The sequence below is a fragment of the Streptopelia decaocto genome (genome assembly GCF_964273445.1).
Source record: "Streptopelia decaocto genome assembly, chromosome: 2".
Lineage (NCBI taxonomy): Eukaryota > Metazoa > Chordata > Aves > Columbiformes > Columbidae > Streptopelia > Streptopelia decaocto.
Genome location: NC_138655.1, coordinates 121,103,800 through 121,118,409, shown reverse-complemented (window position 1 = coordinate 121,118,409; position 14,610 = coordinate 121,103,800). Strand labels below are relative to the sequence as shown.

At 39.9% G+C, this 14,610-nt stretch overlaps 1 protein-coding gene across 5 annotated transcripts in view; it reads left to right on the top strand.

Annotated features, from left to right (window-relative positions):
- The window catches only part of RBMS3 (RNA binding motif single stranded interacting protein 3), a gene marked incomplete at its 3' end in the record, with an annotated part of 709,654 nt that overhangs the window by 388,536 nt on the left and 306,508 nt on the right, over positions 1–14,610 (top strand). The gene's annotated exons all lie outside the window — the stretch shown is intronic.

Here is a 14,610-nt window from a genome sequence, read left to right as displayed (position 1 = left end):
ATATATTACAAACATATTTAATAATACCAAAGCTTTGAGTGGTGTTTCCAGTAACATTGCTCATTAATTTTTTTCATTAACAAACAAAATGAAAATCACAAATCAGAACAAGTATCAAATTGCTTCGACAGAAAAATAAATTACCTTCTAACCACATAGTGCTTCTGATTTGAATGATATCATCAGTGATGCAAATTGATTTCCCATATAAAAAAGAGAAACCTTTGGGAAAAGTTTCCCAAACAAAACCTGGTTTAATTTTTCTATTTTTGTGAAGTCTTGGACTATGCTATTGGAAGAAGAAAATATTCTTTATGAGGCGAATAGATCCACAAGTTGCAATACCAAGTTATAAAAATGATTCCTCTTCTAGCTTTATGTTCTTAATTTTTCTGCTGATGTGCAACAACATTTTTTAGCAAAATATAGTATATTTCATGTGTATGTATATAGTTATATTTGCCTAGATAAATATTGACTGACATGTCCACTAGTGTCTCAGAATTTTTATTCATTTACCAGTCTGAAGAGCCATCAAATCTATGGGGAGAAGCACAAGTGGTATACAGAATCCTTTTGTAGTAATAAGTCCTACTAGAGTGGGTTCTTCTGATAAGAGGCACATTATGGGCAACATTTCTATATGAATAGGTAAAAAGAAAAAAAACATTTCAGTACAGGAGTATCTCACAAGTGGCCAGATAAGGTGTGAAGGGAAGAAGCAAAGATATTTGGTGAAATTACAAGAGAAGGCAAAATTCTTGCAGTTTGTAGAAGTGAGTGCCTTTACCTATTGCTTGCCACAGTAGCAAGTATTCATTAACCACTCAAGAGAAAAGTAGGCTGGAAAATTGCAATTCTAACCTTAGAAAACTCCACCAACCTGGTCGATCACGGGCCATCAACCAGAAGTGATACGGCCATGTGTCTGCTGGACATGTGTTTTCTTTCCTTGGATCACTGTTTTGGCAGACTTCTGGTAACATTGCTCGGTCTGTATTTCTTTGAACATTACACCAGGAACAAGACTAGGGGTTTTTGTTTTGTTTTGTTTTTGTTTTGATGGTATTATGAAGGAATACTCTAATGGGAAGAGCGTCTAGGCCAAGTGGAGAAAGCCCTAGCAGGATGGCTGAAGAGGTCACAGAGATGTGTGCTGCAGTTGTTGCAAAGCCAAGAGGTGATGAATATGCCTGTTGCTGGCTGCTGTGTGGCCAGGATATTTGAGTTTTACAGATAAGGTACAATGTGGGGAGCTGTAGGGAAAGGAGGACTTGCAGCGTGATGGGGCTGCAAAGAGGCTGAGTGGATTGAATGGGCTCTGAGCTGGTTTAACAAGGAGGAAGAGTACTGTGAGGGGATAGGAAGGGCTTTGGGTAGCAGCACTTGGGGACAGGGGCAGGGAGGAGTTGGGGCTTAGGCCTAGGAGAGCTGTAGGGGCCTGAGCTGCTCATGTGACGGGTGAGAGATAAAGTCTGTGATCAGGTAGGTTGGGGTTACCTTGGGACCGCTCATGACTCTCTTACACTCCAACTAAGACCTTCCTTTGGAGACAAGGACATGTTGGTCCTTGTCCCCCTTCCCACTACCATGCAAGACTGTGGTGTTCGCTGTTCTCTCATGTGTCAACTCCATCCTTTTTTCCTGACATTTGTCCATCTGAAATGGCAACACCAATCAAGCAGATGGGATTGGATTAGAACTGGGCTGTGTGTTGAATAATGAGATGAAGTCCATGGGAGAAAGAAATTTGTTTGTCTGTGCTGATCTTAGCTGTTTGAGACCACTGTGTTGTCAGTGTAGCTGCTTCAGCTTTGTGCCTAAAGTTTGGTGGGGAGAGTCTTGGGGAAGCATGTTCAATGATTGTCCTTACCTTTTTGTTTTGTTTCTAAGTGCATATTTGACTGGTAACCACTCCACAAATGTGGTGCTGTGTGATCAGAAATTTCTTCCGTTCTCATTGCCAGTGGTAAACAAGGAAAGGAATGGACCCATTTGTGAAACACAAAATATGAAGTGAAAAGATTGTATAGAATATGAATGGTAGAATTTTGAGAAAGAAAAATACCTGTGTTTGGTGTTTTTTATAATGTAGCTAGCTTTGAGATTATTATAGTAGGGGCCATATAACAGCGAGATGGAATTTTGTAAAAGTTTGCTTTCACACTGTTGTATTACGCTGTAGGGTAAAGATATTTCTTTGTATTTTCAAAGATGGATCTTTATGACATAAGTGGTGCCGTTAAAAGATCGTAAACGTAATTGGATTTATTAATAGTATGCTTTGCGGCATAAAAAGAGTAGATGTTTTGCTGCTTTAAATGCTGGTACAATTTCCTTCCTCTTCAGTAAGGCTGCCAAAAAAACAAACCAGAAAAGCTTCCCAGGGATCAGAAGTGGAAGGGATCTGAAGAGATCAGCTAGTCCGTTCCTCTGCCTGGGGGCAGGATCAGCTCTAACCCACTGCTGAGGGGCGTTTCTCTAACCTGTACTCAAAGGCCTCCAGCGGTGGAGATTCCTCAAAAGCTCCTCAGGCGATGTGTGTTCCTGCTCCCTCTCCTCGCTATAATGAGGAGTTTCCTTATGTCTAACCTAAATCTCCCTTGATGCAATTTGAGCCTATTGCTTCTTATCCCCAGTGGACATGCAGAACAGTCTATTCCTTTTCTCTTTGCAACAGACATATATCTGAAGACTGCTATGCATCTGTCTTATCTTTTCCTTAGACTAAACAATAGTTCTTTCACTTTTTCCTTAAAGGAAATTTGTTATAAGTTTCTGATTATACTGCACTTTGCTGGTCTCTCCCTAATTAGCTCACTTCTTACTTGAAGACCTTAGAACTGGGCACAGGATGTCAGGCAGCCTAAATCTTACCATTTTCAATAGTGTGGAGCAGTTATTCATTTGTCTTCTCTGTGATCACGTGACTCTCCTCTTTGTTGATATATCCATGTAAATAACTACATATATTTAAAATATAGATTTATTTCCGAAGGCACAGCGCTGAATTATGCTAAGAGATTCTCTGCAGCCCTTGGTTCTGTTATTCTTTTCTCCATTGCCGCTGCCAGCCCAACATTCCTTATTGTGTGTTCTTCTCTGTGCTGTTGATTATTCCCTCCTAAGGCTAGTACTTCTCATTCATCTGTATTGAATTTTATCCTATTTTTTCCTGGCTACTCCTTAATTTGCCAAGATTATTCTCAAATCTTAAGTCTGCAGAGTGCTTGCAGCACTTACCTCTTTAGTATCCTCTTCACAGTTAATAAATGAAGATAATTTGGAAAAGACTGAATAATAACAGACCTGGGGAAAACTTTTGTGGAAATCTTCATAGTACAGCAGGTAGTGCAGCACTGAGCCATTGAGAACTTCTTTTTTAAAACTGGATCTGCTAGTCAATTTGATACCTAGTTCACAGCAATTTTATCTAGATCATATTTCTCCCGTCTGCACAATTTATGAGAGACAGCTAAAGTTTAGCTAAAATATGTAGTACTTAACTATCCGTAAGACTATTTACCTGTTTCTAGATGGAAATATGATGTGACATTATTTATTCTTGCTAAATGCATGCTGCGTGGTATTAATCACTGGTTACTTTTGAGGGTCTGTGAATGGATTAATATGTCTATTTGCTCTAAGATTTTTTCCATAAGTTGAGACTGTGATGTTTATACAATGCAGTAGGGTGGTTTAAATTCAGGGAGATGACAGAAGAAGTTATCACGTGATTTGAGATTTTAAAAATATATTTCAGTATCCTGTGTGTGTTGACCAAGGTATAGAGTAGAGGTGAAAGTGGAAAATAATTAATACAGCAAAGAAATTATTTCAAATACCCCATGTATCAATGTACAGATCTGTTAAAATAGGGTACTGCTGAGCAAGAAGTGTTAGGTTTCCTCTTGGAAAAATGAAGGAAACACTCTGCAATGGATTTTAAGTTATTCTCCAGTATTCCTCAGGTTTTTAAAAAGATACCCACTACATTCTTGTTGTGCAAAGGAATAGTGTTATCTGAGGATTTTGCCCTGGTATGAATTAAACAGTCGGGTCTCAAGTAATCATATATGCTGCAAGGGAGTTCACCAGGGAAACCTTTTGACGTAACCTCTCATTTTCAGATTGCTCTTTGTTGGTGGCATAACTGCTAAGTGAGGCAGAGGAAAAGCAACAATCACCCTGTAATAGAACAATATATAAAACAAAGTAAGCACAGTCATGACAAAATGGCCAGAAATCACTGAACAAAGCAGGGAACAATCACATATGGAGAATAATGGAAAACAGACACATGATTCATTCAGATGTTCAAACACAAACCCCCTAATGAACAAGTCGGAGAGTTTTGGCTGCTTTTGCTTTTTCCCTCTCCCTCCCCTCTTTCCCTCTCCTCCTTGCGTATTTCCCTTCTGGGTCTACTGTATTTGCTAATTTAAAAAGTAGGGGAAATGGAATAAAAGAAACCATTCAAGAGAAACGTTAATCTGAAACGCGTAGACTCTTCTCTTTCCAGCCCTCACCCCCCGGCCTCTCCAGCCTGGCTTGCCTTAGAGAGAACCTACGTGCTCAGAGCCGAGGGAATGAGTAATGGTTGTTTCACAGTACAGTTTCCATACCTCATAGCAATGGAATACAGAACAGTTAATCTGCCAAATACACAAGCCCATTTCTTGGAGTATGAATTACTGTCATCTGCATCTGCCCTTGCAGACACTTTAATTGCGTGCATGCAGATTTACTTCCTGGTTTAATCAGGAGCTCATACAATATTGAGCATTTTGCGAGGACCTTAGAAGATGAGCACAGGAGAATTACTAAAAGTCCAAAATCTCACCTGTGGGAATTTTTTTAATAAATAAAAGCTATGAATCACAGTAATGTGTACGACGCAAACACTTCAACTGCATATTCTTTATTTTATGTATATTTTTTCAAATCATGCATGACTTGATCTGTTGAATAGCAGTGTTTGTCTTGGGAGAGAAATGTGCCTAACATGATGACGGGAACTCTAGGGACTCTATTTATAATTTTAATATTTCATTATGGCATTTTTCTTGTTGAAAAATGTTAGCAATGATGTATGCATTTTTAAAATACCAAAACTGGGGACACAGATATAGAGTCATTAGGATTGCGGTGGGTTTATGGTAAAAAAATGCCATGAGGTCATCTGTGTTAACTCACCATATATCACACACAATTTTCTTTCTCCATTTGCCTTGCTGTTTTTAGACCAGGACTTAAAATTTACCATGACCTATTTTATAAATTGAGAGTTTATTTGTGTAACAAAAATGGGATAACTGGAGGCTTACTTTAAGTGTTGGAGATAATTGGAATGGCATGATAAAGTACTGCTTCATATCTCCCCAAAGGAGTCTGTGTTGCCTTGTCACTGGTGCTTCTCATCTGCTTAAGTTCACCAGCATCCCTAAGTACTCTAATGCATTGCAGCTTAATGAGCAGGAGGCTTCTGCTCTGGTATTCTGATAAAGCTTATAAGCATATAGTAGATATACCTTGGTGTGTTTGTTAGGCAAAATACTTTCATAACTTCAAATTTTAGAAAGTAATTTTTTGCACATATTCTATGAAGATTAAAGGGTATTTGGGATAATATAAAATATTTTTTATTTCTTCATTCCTATTCTTGTTATACTTGAGATGGCACGATTTGGTTGTGACTAGCAACATGAAGCAAGTCTGTGTAAAATAATAAGCTAGTGAAGAAAGAGCTAAGCTGCATAGAAAGCTGTTTCGTTAATAAATTTTATTTATTGGGAATAAGCTCGAATTGCAATAACTGTGCTGTGTTATTTATGATTCTCAGAATTGCCATTTTGAGACAGAAAAAAAATCCAGCCAAGTAGGTCTGTGCCTGATCACAGACCGTAAACTGTTCACACTAGGAGGGCATGCACAGCGTGCTTCAAGGGGAAATGGATCTTCTAGAAAGTAAATAATTTGTAAAACAGACTTATTTAATTTTGAAACTTTAGACTTGTGTAAAAAAATAAATCAATCCTATTTTTGATGCCGGGATAGACAATGGATGTGGTGACTTTTTGGCCATTAGCTTGGATTGTTTGCTTTTTTTTCCCCTTTTTTTTTTTTGATCCATTTCAAAGTTTTATGTAATCAGTGCATAATAGCTCACAAGTTACTAATAGTGTAGCAATATGGCATATTTTAGTTCAGCAGGTTTTCTGACAGTGAGGCATTTGTGAAGACTGAATGGATGCTGACGGTAGGTAGGTGCTTAGCAAGTTTTAAGTGTGGTTCTGCTGATCCATCTCATTCCATACCTGTGGCAGCCCCAACTCATCTGGTCCTCGGTCTCTTGAACAGCGAGGACAAACCATGCTGAGTTGTACCACTTTTGGTTAGCAAGCCAGCTGATAAACAAACGTCTCCTGAGCTAGAAGGACAAAGTCTTCAATAATGTCACTAAGTCCCCGTTTCAAAACTGTAACCAAAAAAAAAGAGAGAGAGAAAAAAAGGGAGAGGGCAAACTTGTCATGCCAAGTTTTGATAACAATTCAAATGGTTGTTTAAAAGTTGTTTAATAAATGTTTGGAGGTTTTTAAATTTGTTTTCCTTTTTTTTTTTTTTAATTTTAATTTCACTCCTGTTTTTTAATAAGTAATCGTCAGAATTCGGGGTTTTTTTTCTGTTTAAATCAAAAAGTGATATTTCTGTGTAATCATGTGAGACTAGGAGCTAAGTGTTTAGAAAAAATACCTAAAGGAAACATCTAAACACCCCAAAGGCAGGCTTACGTCAAAATAAAATGAAAATAATTTCCAGTAAGAAACCATGAGGCTGTTACTCACTAGTGAAGTCTTGTAAGTTCACACCCTACCTTATCAAATGAAAGTTTATTTGATCTACAGGCTCACAGAATCATAGAATTGTTCTGGTTAGAAAAGACCTTCAAGATCATCAAGTCCAACCGCTAACCTAACACTGTCAGGTCCACCTCTACACCACATCCCTAAGAACCTCATCTATGTGTCTTTTGAAATACCTCCAGGGATGATGACTCCACCACTTCCCTGGGCAGGCTGTTCCAGTGCCTGACAACCCTTTCTGTGAAGGAATTTTTCCTAACATCCAGTCTAAACTTCCCTCATTAACTATGATGGCCTATAAATTTGGCTATTTCTAGAAGTTACCGGGTACTAGATGGAGGAAAAAAAAGTGCATGTGTATATTCAAAAACACATATGAAGCTATCCCCTTGAACTAACAAATGATGTATTATCAGATTTTTTAGGTAACATAACAAAGCAATGGCACTGAGTGGGAACACATGATGCTCCCATAATATACTCCTGCAAAAGCTGGTAGCCCATGGCTTGGACAAGTGTACTCTACGCTGGGTTAAGAACTGGCTGGAGGGCCGGGCCCAGAGAGTGCTGGTGAATGGGGCTGCATCTAGCTGGCGGCCAGTCACTAGTGGTGTTCCCCAGGGGTCGGTGTTGGGTCCAGTCCTATTTAACATCTTTATTGACGATTTAGATGAAGGGATTGAGACCATCATCAGCAAATTTGCTGATGACACCAAGTTGGGAGGGAGTGTCAACCTGCTGGAAGGCAGGAGGGCTCTGCAGAGGGATCTGGACAGACTGGAAAAATGGGCTGATTCCAATGGGATGAAGTTCAATAAGGCCAAGTGCCGGGTGCTGCACTTTGGTCACAACAACCCCCTGCAGCGCTACAGGCTGGGCGCAGAGTGGCTGGAGAGCAGTCAGACAGAAAGGGACCTGGGGGTACTAATTGACAGGAAGCTCAACATGAGCCATCAGTGTGCCCAGGTGGCCAAGAAGGCCAATGGTATCCTGTCCTGTATCAAAAATAGCGTGGTCAGCAGGACAAGGGAAGTGATCCTTCCCCTGTACTCTGCATTGGTGAGGCCACACCTGGAGTATTGTGTTCAGTTCTGGGCCCCTCAGTTCAGGAAAGACATTGAAGTGCTGGAGCGAGTCCAGAGAAGAGCAACAAGACTGGTGAAGGGACTTGAGCATAAGACCTATGGGGAGAGGCTGAGGGAGCTGGGGTTGTTTAGTCTGGAGAAGAGGAGGCTTAGAGGTGACCTCATCACTCTCTATAACTACCTGAAGGGAAGTTATAGCCAGGTGGGGATTGGTCTCTTCTCCCAGGCAGTTAGCAATAGGACAAGGGGGCATGGGCTTAAACTCTGCCAGGGGAAATTTAGGCTGGATATTAGAAAGAAATTCTTTACAGAGAGAGTGGTCAGGCATTGGAATGGCCTGCCCAGGGAGGTGGTGGACTCGCCGTCCCTGGAGGTTTTTAAACTGAGATTGGACATGGCACTTAGTGCCATGATCTAATAAACGGACTAGAGTTGGACGAAGGGTTGGACTCGATGATCTCTGAGGTCTTTTCCAACCCAGTCGATTCTGTGATTCTGTGATTCTGTGATTCTGTTTGGGGACCTGTTTTCCTGGCACCTGTTGGGTTGGCCAGCAGGCATTTAACGTGTCTTGGCAAACACACGAATGTTTTGCACAATCCCACTTTAGCTTGGAGGTAGAGATTCTCCTCTTCGTATATTTTTGAATGCTTTCCACATCTGCTGAAGTGAAATAGGAAAGGGTTTGTTGAGTTGTGCTGAGCAAGCTGCCGTAGCTGGAGCACGTCAGCCCTGGCCACTGCCCGGCTGTGGTGAAGACTTGGAGACGTACCTGCCTCCGTGTCTGCAAAATGTTGCTGCACCTCAGCAAACACCAGTGCCTGCATCTAAACAGTGCTCTCTCTCAAGCAAGTCCTCTAAAATTGCTTACCGAGTTTAAAGCCAGGTCCTCTACAGAGGAAACTCCTTTCTAATTAGTTCCCCAGATGCTTTCTTAAACGGCTTCTTTGCAATTAAGAAAAATATTTCCTGGGTCATTATCTTTTCATAGATGAACTCATGGCCTAGCAAATATTTTCTGTAAGTAGACCCAAGATGTTCAAGAATTCTGTGACATATCTAATCTGTGATTATTCTTAATTTACTGCTTCCAAAACTTGCAGGCCCATATCACTGGCAAATAATTGGTTTAATTTTGTTTCCTTCCAGAGAAAGAAAAAAGTAAAATTTCCATTTACACACAGTGATTAATGTTTTGATTCATTGGTCTGTATAAAACTTTGCCAATAGCTTGGCATGCGTTTGAAGTGCATTTTGGGACCGGGGAATGTTAGTACGCTCTTAGTGGTCTCAGCAGACTCAGAAATTTCTATTTTGTATCATAGAAGTGAGCAGAAGAGAATTTTTTTTCTCTTTCAACAGCAGCTCATAGTCAGCTTTGTTGCACGTTTACTTGTAATGCATTGGCTTTTTTAACTGTCTTGCAGTACCACTTTGCTTAAACTTCTTTTCTCTGATGCCATAGAATCATAGAATCATGATACAGCATCTTGTATATCAGTAAATCTGTTCGGCCTCTGGTTGCCTGGAGACAGGTCATCTCTCCCCAAAGCGGTGGTACTCTTGTGAGGAGCTGGTTTCCCCAAGGTCTCAAGACCTTCAGCACAGCCGCTCACCTGTGGGACCCCGGGGTAGAGGAGGACAGTGCCCAGCTGCTTGGTTTTGCTAAAGCCGACTCCATCCCACTCTCTGAGTATACAGCCTATGCAAAACAAATGCTTACTTGATATAGTGACAATGTGATAATAAATCCAACGGATAGACTTTTATTGAGCATGAGTACTCAACAGGAACCGTTCTGAATCAGATCTGTTAATTATAGCGACTTCACTTCTGCAGTTGCCAGCAATCAGGAGTCACCCTTCCCATTTTCCTCTATTAGTGCATGGCCCTGGCTGTTGTTTAGAAGAGCAGGACTCTCTTACCCAAGTGAATTAAGTAAATGTTCTCTTTATTGATAGATAACATACTGTAAAACACTAAATGATGGTGCCATCTTTTTTTTTTTTAAAGTGTCTTTCTGAGTATTTGAAGGCCGCCTGTCTAGAGATGGTGTGGGATTGCTGGTGTCGGAATATATGTGCAATATAGGAGAAAAAACATAACCTCTGGCAATAAGGATATAGCTCCCTCAAGGCTGAACAAAAAACCCACCCACGCTAGTTCTGGGGAAGGAGCTGGCGAGCATTAGTAATATTACTGCATCTATTTAGGTTATGGTAGACGTATAGCAGTGAAACTCTAGGTGCTAATTGACAGTGCAGAAAACAATTGTACTGTATAAAAATTAATTAAAATACAACCTTGTCCTATGGACTTTGCAGTCCAGGGCTTTGAAAAAGAGCAGGATTCACAATTAATTTTAGGTACTGTGAGTAATCTTATGACTTTGAATGGAGTTAAATAATTTTTTTTTATTTTAAAAACTGAATTATCCAAAACCAAAAACCCCAAACAAGTCTTTCAGCTCTCCCAAGAATAGTCATACATTTGGACAACATTTACTGAGTTTTTTCAACTGTGAATGTTTTGAGGAGAGCTAAATTTATATATGAGAAAAGAAGGAGGCCATGTTAGGGGTGGCAGAAATGACTCTTCTACTTGGGGAAATAGTTTTTGTCTGACTGGGTCTTCATCAGGACCAATGATGTTTTCTCCATTAGATGGCAGTGGTGTGATATGTGGTTCCTCTGGACCCCCAAATTACAAGTTTGGTCAAAAAATTACAAATGGTTCATTTTTTTTCTTTCTTTAAAAAAACCCAAACATCTCTTGGTTTGGTTTAAAAACGCAGAGTCTTCAAGCTTTCAATTTTTGATTGACATAGAATTTTACAACTTATTGGCCAGTTTCAAGCAAATGTACCAGAGGACTGGCACTTGGAAAATGAAAAATTTGCAGAAAACAGGCATCTACGTAGATTGGAGGCTTGGTGCTCCTGCAGGAGGAACTGCAGGGTGAGTTTAGTTTTACTCCACCTGAAGTAACCACAGTCAATTGGCACTTGCTCATCTTTGATGGAACCTGAGCTTGTGCTGGTTTTTCCCAACAAGGAATTTGGGAGGGAGGTTACGGGTATTAGAGCGGACGGTGGGAGCAGTAAGGAACACTCAGAGTAGGGGATTCAAGTTACTGCAGCAAGTTGTAGGATCACACTTGAGACAGGACATGGACAGAGACAAGAAGGATGGGGCTCAAATGTGTAAGACAACAGGCTTTATTCACTTCTTTGCTCATAGAATAATTTGTTTTATTCTAAACAAAGGAGAAAAACACATTCTTTTTTTATTTTAATATGATCTCTGTATAGATCTTTCAGTCACATGCCCTTGTTGCTTGCAGTATTAGTCGTGGTGTTATTGTTTATTAACTTATTAAATATGGAGCAGTAAACACTATTTATTTTTAAATGAATTAAAGTGGGCTTGTTGCCCTTCATGGCTTTTTATTAATTGAATATTTTTGCTAAGCTGCCTGCTTTCAGAACAAAGGTTGCAGCCAGGAGATGGGGGTCAATGGGACCTCCATTTAAATGCATGTTATCTCTGTGTTAATTGCCTGCATATTTAACCAATGAAGCATGTCATTCTGTAGAAAGTAAAGGTTTTTGTGGTCACCTTTAATCGTGAAACTGCAAAAAAAAGTCTGAGTGACCCCGTTTGCTTGAGGTGTCTTGGCTGCTCTTGTCAGTCACTTCAGCTCACAGTAAATTGTGGGGTAAATTCCACATAATTAATGGAACATATCTTTAAAAACAAACAAACAAAAACTTGAGGAAAAATTAGTGTTCTAAATTTCAGTGTTTAATTTTTATTTTTGCCCATTATCTCAGTAGCTATTTCCTTTTTAATAAAACAATTTTTTTTTTTGCTAGTGCATACACTTTAAAATAGAGGAGGAAGTCATGGAAGAGACATTAAATAGGCCCTGACTTTTGGAGACAGATACATATTCATCAGGTTGGGTGAATGTGAATTCTTACATCAGAAAGAATTGCATATCTAGTTCTTGCCATGCTTTTCTTGGGCTGTTACTGTAGGAGTGTTAAATAGTTACACTTAAAGCAGAGGGTATGTGCCACACAACAAGTCCTTCTGAGGCTGCTCTGGTTAATAAACCTGTTTTGAGACTCTGCTGTGTTTTCTCTAGTGTCTAGTAATGAGGTTTAATTTTGGAAGTCTAAACTGTTTGAGATTGCTCCCTCTGTCAAATTTGTTTGAATAGGGTCAGTCGGTTGAAAAGTTATGGGGAAGGAGGAGCTGATAGGGAAATACATGTACATTCTTTGCCTTGCTTTTTCGTCCTTTTGTAATGATTCCTAGAATTCGGTCTGCGTTTTTGAGCAAATTTGGAGCTGACATTTCTGTGGACAGTTCAAAAGGCATAATTTTATAATGTGAAACTGGAACTTTCTCCCATGTGCATCACTACATTTATCTACATTAAATTTATTCTTCTGGTTTATTACCCAGTCGCTTAGTTTAATAAGGTCCTTCTGCAGTTCTTCACAGATGCCTCACCAGTTTTCTCTCCTGAGTAATCTTGTCGCCTCAACACTTAGCCTCTTCTTCTCATTTAGAAACATGTTGTGCAGTACGGGTCCTGGCAAAGCTCCATTGATGCTGTTCCCCTCTTGTAAGAAAGACCATGCCCTCTACCCTCTGTTTTTATCTTTTAACCAATTGTTTATCCAAGAACTTTCCCTCTTAAGCCATGGTTGCTTTGTTTCCTAAGAAATCTTTTGTGAGGGCCTTGTCAAATGCTTTTTGGAGATCGGAGCAGACTATATTAGCCAGATCACCCTTATCCACAGGCTTGTTGACCTTTTCAAAGAACTCCAATAGGTCTGTGAGGCAAACCTACAAAAGCCAGGTTAACTCTTTCCGCATATTGTATTTCTGTTGATTTTACTCTATTCCTGTAATTTCTGGTAACTGGATGCTAGTAGGTACCTATAGGTACCTGTAGGTACCTATATCTCACCTGGGATCTTTTCAGAACACTGCCACCATGTGTGCCACCTCCTTGGCCTCAGGTACAAAGCTGGTTTTAGAAGAGGAGCTGCACACCACTTATTAGCATGTGTAGGCAACTATTGCGTCCTGGAGCTCTTTTCAAATGGAGAGAGTGAATACCATCTGTTATTGCAATTTGTTAGTGTTCACTTTTGTCAATTTGTCCCATAACCTCCTCTGTGGTCATTTCAAATTAAGAGTTGCATCTGTTCTTCTGGGCTTCCTAAGCAGCTGCTCTCTGAACAGCACCTAAAAATGTGATCTTTGCATTATATTCCATTTTGCTCAATCTGCGTAGGGATAATTAGAGTCCCCTATGAGCACTTCACTTGCTTTCTGCCCTTACTGCTTTTCTGCATCTTCCTTTGCCTGTGGCAGCTGGTGTTGCCATCCTTGCGGGGCAGTCAGCAGGACAGAGGTAGTTCTCTCATAATGCACAATCACTGTTCTTCATGTTTCAGCCTGGGATTTCAGTTCTTGCAGGTTCTGTGTTTCTTGCTGCCTTGCTTAGCCTAATCATTTCTCCACCATCAGCATGGCCTACTCTATGCCAAGCGGTTTATATCGTAAGGTGATAGTGGTCTGCTGATTGCCTCACTTTCGCAGTCTTTCAAATACATGAGTTTTTTCTTACTCTATTTTGTATTCCAGTTCACCCATTTTATTTCTTAGACTTAAAACATTCTGAGAGCTACTAGGATTTCAGTTATGTTGTCTTCACAGTATTTGAGTGACTCTGTGGTTACTTTCCATCCCAGTATGTCTACTTAGGTTCACTGGCCTCTTGTTTTGTTTGCAAGAGGGATAGATCCTAGTGATCTTCTGATTTTCTTCAAGATTACCAACTCCTCCATCTGCTTGTCTGATGAGAGAGATTGCCATCACTCCAGTCTGCTCCAAGTTCTAGAGGGACACTTTCAATGTGTTATGCTTACATGCCTCAAAACCTATTGTATTTTTGCATAAACAATACATTGGCCTTTTTGATAAATGCTTACTTGTTCTGCTTGCACTGTTCCACCTGAAGCTGCACACAGGTCACTCCCTGTGATTCGAGGTGCCTTTAGTGGATTATTTTAATGTTAAGTTCTGTAAACCCTTCTATGTGTATGAGTGTGAATACCTCCTTTAATTATGAAATGGGACTGAGAGTTGAGTAAGAACTTCTGGAAAGCGCAGAGTTAATGATGAAGAGGAGAGGACCTTTTGCTTTGCAAGTTTCTGGGAGCAAAGAAAGTATTTTACACCAACTGGCAAAGAGCTTACAGGGCACACTTCCAAACCTTCAGAAAAAGTTTCCCACAAAGACTTTTTTATTCATTTTTATTATATTTTTTTTTAAAGTCATGCTGCAGGAATTAAGTTGGAGATATCACTGACCGAAAGGACATTTTTTCTGAATGAGCCGAGAACCAAAGGAAATGACTCCGGGTTTTGAAATCCTTTTATTTCCTCTGTGGAAGATATCTGTGCAGCTAAAACGAACCATTCTGGTTGGCCCCAAGCCAAACTTTATGGGAACCGAGATTAGGAAGTTCTATGGTCAAAATAGCCATTGAACAAATTGCTTCCAGTTTAAAGCCTCAAATTTCCTGATAAAGCTACAGAGTTTAACCCCTTTTTTTTTCTTCACTTGAGTGAATGATG